The sequence below is a fragment of the Lactuca saligna genome, chromosome 4 (assembly GCF_052625555.1).
Source record: "Lactuca saligna cultivar CGN05327 chromosome 4, ASM5262555v1, whole genome shotgun sequence".
Lineage (NCBI taxonomy): Eukaryota > Viridiplantae > Streptophyta > Magnoliopsida > Asterales > Asteraceae > Lactuca > Lactuca saligna.
The window spans coordinates 1,033,000-1,044,609 of NC_136420.1; positions in this window are offsets into that span (position 1 = coordinate 1,033,000).

Sequence of the window (11,610 nt, forward strand, 5' to 3'; positions counted from 1 at the left end):
AATGAAAGGAAACATGGGGTTCGTTAAGAGGAAACGTAGAAGAGAGGGGTGAGTGGGGTTGATCTTGTGAGAACATCTATTGTGAAAAGGAATACTTTTTCCTTTGGAATGGAATCATGAATTTTAATTCTGTTGGAATGGAATCATGAATTCTAATTCTAATTCTGTTGTATGAAATCACGAATCCAATTCTGTTGTCACACCCCGAAACCGATGGCAGAAACATTCCGGGGCGGAGGACGTCATGTAAAGTATCACAACCAATGTACATAGAAAGCATAGTAAACACAACCATTACATTACATAGGAATATTTACATTTGTTTGAAAGCAAAGTAATACATGTTTTATATATACATCAGTTTGAACAAAAGTAAAGACGAGACTTCTATACGTTCCGTCTTCTCCAAAAGAAAGCGGAATACCTGTCTAACGTTGACCTGAGAATACAAGCAATTTTAAAATATCAGCATAAAGCTGGTGAGTTCATAAGCGGTTTGTTTCTGGTAAAAGAATAAGTTTCCTTTGGTTTTATGAAAAGTCGTTTCTCAAGAAAATCCCATATTTTCTTATAAAAGTAGTTTGGTTATTCATTTGTTAAGCAGCCTGTTTCATGAAAAGTAAAGTTATCCCAGGAAAAACCCTTATTTTCCTTAAAAGTTGATGGTTGGTTATCAATCCAGAATGAAGTGTACAAGTATCTACCATACTTGTATCGTTAAGTGAAGTTTCCCTGAAAGTTTGGTTTTCCTTGAAAAGTACATTAGTTTTAAGACGTATATAAAAATAATAAGTAGGTAGTGAACTAAATCCTAAGGGTATTACTAATACCCTCTAGTAATGAAAATAGTTATTACTTTGAGGTTAGTTCACTAGGTTCGTTATTACTAAAAGTAAATCTCCATTATCTAAGTTGCGAGTTCCATAACCATACGATAAACTGGATATGGCGCGTAACGGGGCCAATATCATTTATGACTTTTGTCACCCGTAGACCTATTAGTCCTGTTGTAGCTAGCAGCAAGGTGCGGGGTAGTCAGCCCCGTATAGATCTATACACTCAAATCACGTTCTCCTTCCAAGAGATTCTGGTTACAGGGGCGGTCCTCCACTCGCGTATCTTCGTGGAGTGTTACCGAGGACGTGTCTCCAATCTTAAGAATAATGAATTTACAAGTAATAATATGTAAAATCATGTTTTATGAATGGTATGAAATCCTTTGTGAAATATAAAATATAACATTTTATAATGAGTTTCACAAGTAGTTTGAAAACTAACTCTGCAAGTTAAACGGTTGGTAATACAATTTTCTGTGTTAAAAGCATACTGAATATGTAACATTTCCTACGAATTAATAAGTTTGAGTACAAGATTCCCTTGTACTTTTGCTTGTATTCCCCCCCCCCTCCCAAACATGAAAAACACGGAAAATGGTGTAGGGGTATGAACTCACCAGACGAGAATGTGCCGGGTAGGATGCTAAGTGTCAATTTAGGGCTTGAACACGAGCGAGGATCCTATGTAACATAAAGTGATACATAATTGTATCTAATTAGACATTGAACCACTAATTAAGTAAGATAATACACTTTGATGCGCAAAAACACTTTATTTCAAGTGTTAGGAAGTGATACGGGTTGCATCTAAGGAGTGTATGGCTTAGTGAGGGAGTTTACTCTTCAAGAGTAAACCCTTAGGGAAGATTACGGACCAAAGACCATATCCCCATGAGTTTATGGCCTTAAATTCCTGGGTGGAGTATTTTTGGGTGTTCAATGGTCTTATATTGCACAAGGGAAAGTTCTAGGGTTGATTCAAGGGCATAGGAAGTGACTAAGGCTTCAAATGGACTATTTAGGGGAGTTCACGGCTGTAAACATAGAGTTTACAGCCGCAAACTCTTACTTTCCCCTTCATTTAATGCTTTTATGGTTCTAGGTTAAGCACACATGTTTCTAGTCCTTTATACAAGTTATAGAGGGAAGTTAGGGCACCATTTGACCTCCTTAAGGGAGTTTACGGCCAAGGGACCAATTCCTTGGGGGTTTACGACCGTAATCTCTTTAAGGTTTTGGTTTCTTTGATGTTTAAGGTCCCTACTTCAATGGTGATTGATTCTATGCATTAATCCAAGCCATAAGAGGTGTTTAAGGGCAATTTAACACCTTAAAAAGGTGTTTATGGTCTATGAAAAGATGTTTACGGTCCATGAATGTTCATGGGATGTAAACTCATGATTACTCCCCTTATGACATGTTTTTGGTGTTCTAAGTTCATTCAAGCAAGTCCCTAAGTCATAGCTAAGCACTAGAAAAGTTTTGGAGGGGTTTTGGGCTTCAAAAACCCACTTATGGGTGTTTACGGTTTTGAGGGTGTTTCTCAACCGTAAACACATGATTTTAAGGGTTTTGGATGATTTAAACATGGATTTGCATGCATAACAAGTTAAACAGCAAGCTAGGATGGATCACTTACGATTTTGGAGCTTGAAAGGGGCGTTTTTGGATCAAAATCGACTTATAGAGAGAGAGAGAGAGTGTGTGTGTGTGTGTGTGTTATGAGTGGGAAAAGCTTCAAATGGTGACCACTCAATCCCTTATATAGGGGTTGATTTTGCGGCCCGGTGGGAATCTACCCAATCCCGACGTTAAACGGAGTTTATGGTAGTACCCGATTAAATGGTCGTAACCCGTCGTGGTCGTAAATTAGAAACTTTTCAAAGGGATATCGAGGATGTTTCACGAGTTTTTATTTCGTTTCGCCACTTGTAAAAATAAAATAAAAACATTAATTGATTTTCCTAACCTAAAAGTTAACGGAAAAATTTAATAAAAGCGAGCTTTGTTAATGGAAATGGGTTACAGCGACGGAATAAATTTCAGGTTGTCACATCATCCCCCCGTTAGAGGGAATTTCATCCTGAAATTTAGAATTAAGATACAAATCATGGATTCGGAAAGAGATATGAATATTTCTGTTTCATCGAGTCTTCAGGCTCCTAAGTGAATTCGGGTCCCCGCTTGGCATTCCAGCGAACCTTCACTATCGGGATGCGGCTTTGTTTCGTATGTTTGATCTCTCGATCCATGATTTCGATTGGTTCTTCTAGGAAGTTCAGGTTTTTGTTGATCTCGATCTCATCAAGAGGTATCACGAGGGTTTCATCGGATAGAAACTTTTTAAGATTAGAGACGTGGAATACAGGATGGATGTTGCCAAGTTCTTGAGGTAGTCGGAGTTTATAGGCTACGGGACCGATCCTAGAGAGGATCTCAAAAGGTCCTATGTACCTTGGGTTCAATTTCTCACGCTTTCCAAAGTGTATCATGCGTTTCCAGGGCGAGACCTTCAACAAGACACGATCTCCAACCTGGAATTCCAAAGGTTTTCGTCGTTTATCGGCGTAGCTCTTTTGTCTGTCTCGTGAAGCTTTCAGATTCTCGGATTTGAATGATCTTTTCGGTGGTTTCACGGATGATTTCAGGACTAGTGAGAGTACTATCGGGGACTCGACCCTTGGCTAGCTGCGTGTCCCCTACCTCGGCCCAACAAAGAGGGGATTTGCACTTGCGACCGTAGAGGGCTTTAAACGAGGGAGCCTTGATGTTGGTGTGGTAACTGTTGTTATATGAGAACTTGATCAAGGGTAAATGAGTGTCCCACGACTTTTTGAAATCGATGACACATGCTCTCAACATGTCTTCCAAGGTCTGGATAGTTCTCTCACTCTGCCCATCTGTCTGAGGATGATAAGCTGTACTCATATCCAACTTAGTTCCAAGAGCTTTCTAAAGGGACTGCCAAAACCTTGAGGTAAACCTGCTATCTCGATCGGAGATAATGGACACATGCACACCGTGCAGTCGGACTATTTCTTGAATGTAGATTCGCGTGAGTCTTTCCATCTTGAATGATTCTCTAATCGGTAGGAAGTGAGTAGATTTTTTCTGTCGGTCGACAATTACCCAAATGGTATCGTACCCACTTGGAGATTTGGGTAACTTGGTGATGAAATCCATAGTAATCATCTCCCATTTCCACTCAGGTATCTCGGGCTGCTGGAGTAGGCCCGAGGGTCTCTGATATTCGACCGTCACTTTGGCACAAGTCAGACATTTGCCCACGAAGGTAGCGATTTCGGCTTTCATGTTTGGCCACCAGTATAGTTTCTTGAGATCCAGGTACATCTTATCCGAACCTAGGTGAACTGAGTATCTGGTCTTGTGAGCTTCGTCCATGACAAATTTCCTGAAACCTCCGAACTTTGGGGTTTAGATTCGATTCATGAAAAAATAGACTCCGTCACCTCTGATCTCAAGTTTCTTATCCATTCCCCTCAAGGCTTCATTCAACACGTTCTCTGGTTTTAGGGCTTCATTCAACATTAAGGAAGAATGATTAATCCAAAAATTAATAAATATTCAACTTTTTAAATTCAACTCATCAATTTACATTATAGTACTTTCTTTAAGATTTCTTCCACAAATATCTAATAGTTCACCTACTTCGAATTCCTCTGCCTTTAGAACGATAAAATAGTTATTTTTCGTAGTAAAGGAGGTTTCTTTTCTCCAAACCGAATTGGGATGTGAAAATCTCGTATTTATTGAATTTTAAACTTAATTGTGCTACATATTTGTCTTCGTGTTGCAAAACATAATCTGCCCTAATTGTTCTCAAATTCTTACAGCTCTTTGCAATACTATACCTATCTATTGTGACGTTAACCACAATATTTATAGTAACTTTGATTTTCTTCCTGATCAACTGCATTCTTTATCTTAATCCTCTCCTTTATCTTCAAATATAATTTTTTTCTATTGTTGTCAAATATTAAGCTTTATTAAACATATTTACTTAAAATACAATTTCTAGAATAATTTTTAAAATAAATAATATTAAGAAACCATGACTTTCGATGAAGCTATATGTAAGACCTGACTTTTAATACAAAGTAGACATGAAATTTTTTGTTTTCAAATAGAAAATCATAATAAATTTGGCGGACATCTATATTATAATGTCGATATATGAAGTTATGAAAAGGATCTTATGACATTCTCATGTAAGAATCCAAGTCGGGCGCTACCAACTCCATCTCTCAATGTAAGGTCTACGTGAACCTAAAAGACACACATAAAAATGGTAAGCTACAATAAGCTTAATGAGCAAACATATCAATAAGATACAAATTAGTTACACAACTAAATATATTATCAGTGCTTTTCAATCGGTCTGAAACCACTGAAATTGGCACCCGTGCAGAACTACCACCTCCCGAATGTAGATGTTGGCTAACTTCTCAGCAGATATACTCTCGACAATTGGTATGAAATGTGCACTCGTGGTCAATATACCGATAATAACCCATATAGAATCAACCCTACGTGTCGTCCTTACCAACTTTGTAATGATATCCATGGTAATCTCTTCCCACTTCCACATAGGAATGGGTAAGGGATGCATCCTATCGTGGAGTCTTTGATTTCGGCCCCGACTATCCTACAAGTCAGGCACCGCTCATCATACCAAGCTATTTCTCATTTCACACAGGGCTACCAATAACTTAACTTCAGATCCCTATACATATTCGTGGCCCCTAAATGGATAGAAAACTTTGACTTATGTGCCTCCTCCAAAAATTTCTGCCTCACCCCACCAGTTGTCAGAACCTAGACCCTACCACACTGAGTCAGCAACCCCCGGATGTCTCTGACAAATAAGAGAATCTATCCCCTGATCCGCTTAGCCTTCCAGTTCTCCCTTTTCAATCCCTCCAATTGAGCCTTTTTGATCAAATCCGATAAACACGGAGTGTCAACCATCCTCAAACAAATATCCTCGATATAAGAACTCATGGACTTACAGATAAAAGCATCAACCCCCACATTGGCCTTCCCTGGGTGGTACAGGATCTTGGTATCATAACCCTTTATCACATCTAGCCATCTCCGCTGCAGCATATTCAAAATCGGCTAATCCATCAAGTATCTCAAACTCGTGTGGTCAGTAGAAATAATATACCTAACCCCAAACAGATAGTGTCTCCAAATCATGAGGGAAAAACCACCGCCCCTAACTCTAAATCATTTGTAGGATAATTTTCCTCATGAGGCTTCAGCGGCCTCAAAGCGTAAAGAATCACATGACCCCTCTTCACGAGGACAACTCCCAAACCCGAAATAGGGGTGTCACAATAAACCACAAAATCATCCAAATCCTCAGGAAGCACGAGAATCAAGGCCTCGTAGAACCGTTTCCTCAGAGTCTCAAAAGATAACTGTTGATCAGCCTGTGAAATCCCCAAAATCACAGCCAGAAAAGACCGGTTTTTGTTTATACTTTATTTCAAAATCAGAGTAACCTTTTATTAAAAGAGTTGCGGAATTTGTCCCAAAACAATAATATGATAAAGAGTTATCAAAAGCATTTCCTTAGAAATGTATTTCATTAAAAGACTCGGGATGTCATGTTCGTTACAGTACATAAGTATAAACAATACAATATAAGCCTTATTACATTATTACATATTTACAGGCCTATATCCGTAATCCCCCATCCCAACAAATAACAACTATGCTCGAGCGCCACTACATGTAATACATAAAACTGAGTGGGTCAGTCTTGGGAGCCTGGTGAGCACATAGGGTTTTCAACCGACAATAAATAAGTTTATTAATTTTATCGACCAACAATAACCCGATAACCCGTTCCCGTTATCATCACATTACGTCCCTAAACACCTATCATAAGGGACCTATCCTAAGGATCATCATCGAGATGGACACTACTGCTAAGGGGGTTCCTCAGCAATAAATATCCTAAAGGCAACCATAAGGGGGATGGAGTACACCGGTGAGCACATCATTTACAACACCTACAGGTTGTGAGCCTGCCGGCGTTCCACTGGACTGTCTAGAAGAGTTCGTGGTCGTCATCTATACTCCGCTAGATGACTGGGTCAACAACAACAACATCGAGGCCTCTCATCATTTTATCACACATCACCTATTACATCTACCCATGTTTTACCCCAACATTTTTGTAGATATAAAATACATATACAATTTAAATCATATAACACTTGTATAAAATCGTTCATCCAACATAGATAGCAAGTATAATAATAATATACACACATAGCACGTAGTTTATATAAAATACTTCATATCTATGTGTAAGATGAAAGGGACCATGCACTCACTTGAAAAGGTAGTGATTCCGAACTCAGACAACGCTTCGCTTCTTAAAAATAATTTACTTCGACGAAACCTAGTATTATTACCACTAGAGTTTAGTCTATTATTCGCCGAGACTAATTAATAGTCTAACTATTATTACTATTATATAAGCGTTAAAAAAATACTTATATAACCCATAATAATAGCCCAAGTATTTATTATAAGTTCCTAATATCGTTACTATAATTAAATAAAAACTATATTAAAAATTGCGTAGGCGTAGCTCACTTACAGCGGGTTTTATAGAAAACCAGGATTTGCTTGGAGCAGCGTTCCCGAGCCAAAAAGCTCTTCTTCTCAGAGCTGTCGAGCACTCCGGCGCTTCCGCCTCGTGCTAGGTAGGTTCCATAGGCTTTTCGAGGGATTTCGGGGTTAGAGGTTCTAGAGAGAGAGAGAGAAAGAAAGAGAGATAGATAGATAGATAGATAGAGAGAGAGAGAGAGAGTAAAGAGAAGAAAGAATGGGAAAGGTGTGAAGAAAATAAGGGTGGGAGAGGTGGTATTTATAGGGTGAAATGTGGCAGAACTTGGTGCCACATGTCACCATCTGGTGGCAAGCCTTGGGGAGAAAGCAATGGCCAAGATTGTGCCACGTCACCCATTTTCGCACAGTACACTTCCGACTTCTAAAATCCGTAACTTTCACATACGAGCTCCGTTTCTGACGTTCTTTATATCCACGCATAGGTAAAAATAAGATCTACAACTTTCAATTTGACTTTATTGGCTAATTCTCGACCAATCTTAAATTTAACAGTACAAGGAGATAATACTGTTAAATGTCCGCGTAAAGTTCATAACTTCTACATACGGACTCAGTTTTTGTCTATCTTTTTACCGTTGAGTTCTTATTAATGAGATCTTCAATTCTCATTTAGGTCGCGTAGGCCAAAAACCGGTCGATCTAAAATTCGAGTTTCGGGCTGTACACTGCTAAGCGGAAACTTCGAAAAATCATAAATTCCTCATACAAAGTCAGGTTTGGGCGTTCTTTTTATGGATGCTCTTGATTTAATGTATTCTACAACTTTTATTTAGATCGTTAAGGCTAAAACTCGCTCTATCGTAAATTCACTATTTACGCTTCCTGGTACCGTGCCAGTTCCATCGCAAAACTTCGACGGGTCATAACTTCTTCGTTACAACTCGGATTTCGACGTTATTTATATCTCCGGAATCCTTGTTTCGACCACTACAACTTTATATAAAGATATCAGGTTTATCTCACATTTTAATTTTGACGCTTATTTTTATCCTTTATTTATTATACATTTATAAATGATTAATAAGCATATAAATACACATAATTCACATAATACTCAAATATTCCATTTTTATTATTTCATAAAGAGTTAAAATAGTTGACGTAGACTATTACATTGTCTAAAAATGCTTAGCCCCAAAGCGCGGGCGTTACACAACCCCCCCATCGAAAGGTGACATTTTTCTTCATCAAGCGGGTCAAAGGCACTGCAACCTTGGAGAAGTATTGGATAAATCTCTTATAATACCATAAAAATCATAGGAAGCTTTGAATCTCAGATGGGGTCCTCGGAACCTCCATTCGCATCATGCCCTCGATCTTGGTCAGGTCGACCAATATACCCTTCTGGTTGATGATGTGACCCAAGAACTACACATTTCGTAACCAGAACTCAGATTTGGAGAATTGGGCATAAAGCCTCTCCATACTAAGGGTCTCCAACACCTCAAGAAAATGCTCATCATGCTGCTCCTTGGTCTTGTAGTAGACCAAAATATCATGTATAAATACTATCACCGATCGATCCAGCATCAACCTGCAAACCCGATTCATGAGATCCATGAATGTTATTGGGACATTGGTGAGCCTGAAGGTCATTACCCCAAATTCATAATGGCCATAACGAGTCCTGAAGGCTGTGTTTCTGCACATCATCATCTCTAACCCTTATTTGGTGATAACCTGGTCACAAATCAATCTTGGAAAACCAAGATGCACCCTGAAGCCGATCAAATAAATCATCAATACTTGGGAATGGATAATGGTTCTTCACCATTAACATATTCAAATCCCGGTAGTCAATACACATCGTCTGTGAACCATCCTTGTTTGTCACAAACGGGATCGATGCTCCCCAAAGAGAGCTACTTGGCCGAATAAACCCCTTGTCTGGCAGCTCCTAAAGCTGCATAGACAACTTCGACATCTTTGGTGGTTCCAAGTGATATGGTGTTGGATTAGGTGTCTAATCCCATAACTATAATTGGTATGTACTTGAATTGATAGTGGCATAGTCCTTTTGGGTTGCCTTCACACGTGCAACTAGACAGGACGATAATTGAGGAAGAATAAGTTATTAATTGATTAATAAATTGGAATAAATGATTTATTAATATGTTATGGAAATAATATATTAATTAGTAGTCATATTATTAACTAATATTTAATCAGAAATTAATTTGGAATTAATTTTGGGATTAAGTGAATTAATTAAAAGTGTAGAGACTAAAAGTGCAATTGTTCAATAGTTGAGAAAAAGGGTCCAGAACCTTCCTAGGGAAGGTGGTGGATGAAATCGGAGATATATGTAAGATTATTCTAGAGTTTTTAGAACATCTTATCATATATGGATAATAAAAGGAGGTGGATAATTACCATATTTGAGATTAGGGTTATCCATAGCATCCTTGGTGTACTATAAATAGAGCCCTTAAGCCTTGGATTTTAGGCCACTCTTTGGAAGAAGCAAGAACCGAATTTTTTTATCACCTCCTCCTCTCTCATATCATTCTCTCGCATTGTGTGTTTGTGAGTCATTAGAGGCGTTAAACTTGTGACACTAAGTCCTCAAACTTCAAGATCTACATGGGAATCATTGTTATTACAATATAACAATCAAGGTATGTTACTAAACCCTAGTTTTATATAGATTTAGAAAATTGTAGACACTTCCTAGGGTTTCTCCTTTAGTGTTTAAATTTGCATTTTACCCATCAGTGGTATCATAGCCTAGGATTAGTCGTCTATTGAATATGATGAAATTGTGAATTGTTCAAAGGAGAATGAAACATAATCGTCATTCTGTTCATCGAACTCGTTGAATTGGGTTTTGAACTCGACGAATTGACATGCAACTCGACGTGGTAATTGGCCAACTCGACGAGTTACACTTTTTGATCCTAAATTTTCGGTTTTGATAATTGTCTCATGGATTAATTATGATAAATACCTTAAATTTGTTTTAATTGTTTAAAATTGGATATTTTAATCAGTAATTTTGTATCCTTACCATGAATCCATGATTGGGTTAAAGTTTTTTGATAAAGATAAAATTAATTTGTTAATTTAATTATTAAAAATTTAACCTAGTATTTTTGAAAAGTTTTAAAAATATATCCTTGGTTTTAAAATTAAAAATTTAAATTAAATAGTTTAATTTTGAAAAGTTAAAATTTAAGAGCCCTAGTATTTTAAAAGTTTAAAATACACCCTTATATATATATATATATATATATATATATATATATATATATATATATATATATATATATATATATATAAAAGAAAAATTACTCTTGCCGTTAGTAGACCCTATTCACGAAACTGGTCTATAAGGGGAGTTTAAAGAAGCAGCCTATAAAATGACGTCAGTAGCTATCCACTATTACCGACCGCTCTCTTGACTAGTGGAGGGTTGTAAGCCGAACGGGTTTTATAGGACACTTAATTCTCATTAATAAGTATAACGGAATACATAAGGTAACTACATGTTTTTATAAAATTCTCAATCTTAGTTAATATAAATTTGATGTTAATCCATGAAATTGCAGATTGCAGTTTATAAAATTTGTTAGTGGAGCGTCCGTGGTTAACCGACACACTAATATAGACTAATATAGTGTGGCAATAGGTAGCTCGTAAATTATCACTGATTAATGGAGCGTGTGTTGTTAACCAGCACGTTAACTAGATGATAAATGGCATCGAGAGTACCAAACTAATTTGCGTCGAGATTAAACATGACATTGAATAGTTCAATGAATCTTAAAAAAACTAGGAATTTCATTTAAAACTTAATTCACTTAAAATTTCGTTTTCGTAGTGGTGAAATTGGTAAATCATCATTTACCTACCTTTAAATAATTTGCAATTAGATTACGGCATCCATCTTCTGAATTATGAATTATTTAGTTGGATCTTAGCCTTAATATTTCATTTGGATGTTAAATTGAGGATTTTCTTATCTAATCAAATCTTATCCTTTTTCCTTTTCAGATGTCAACTTCAAACAATTCTTCCAGCTCCTCCAACAACTCCAACCACTTCTCGCTCTTGAGCATCTTCTCGAATGTCACCTTTGATGTTTCTAATTTTAAGAACAAATTAC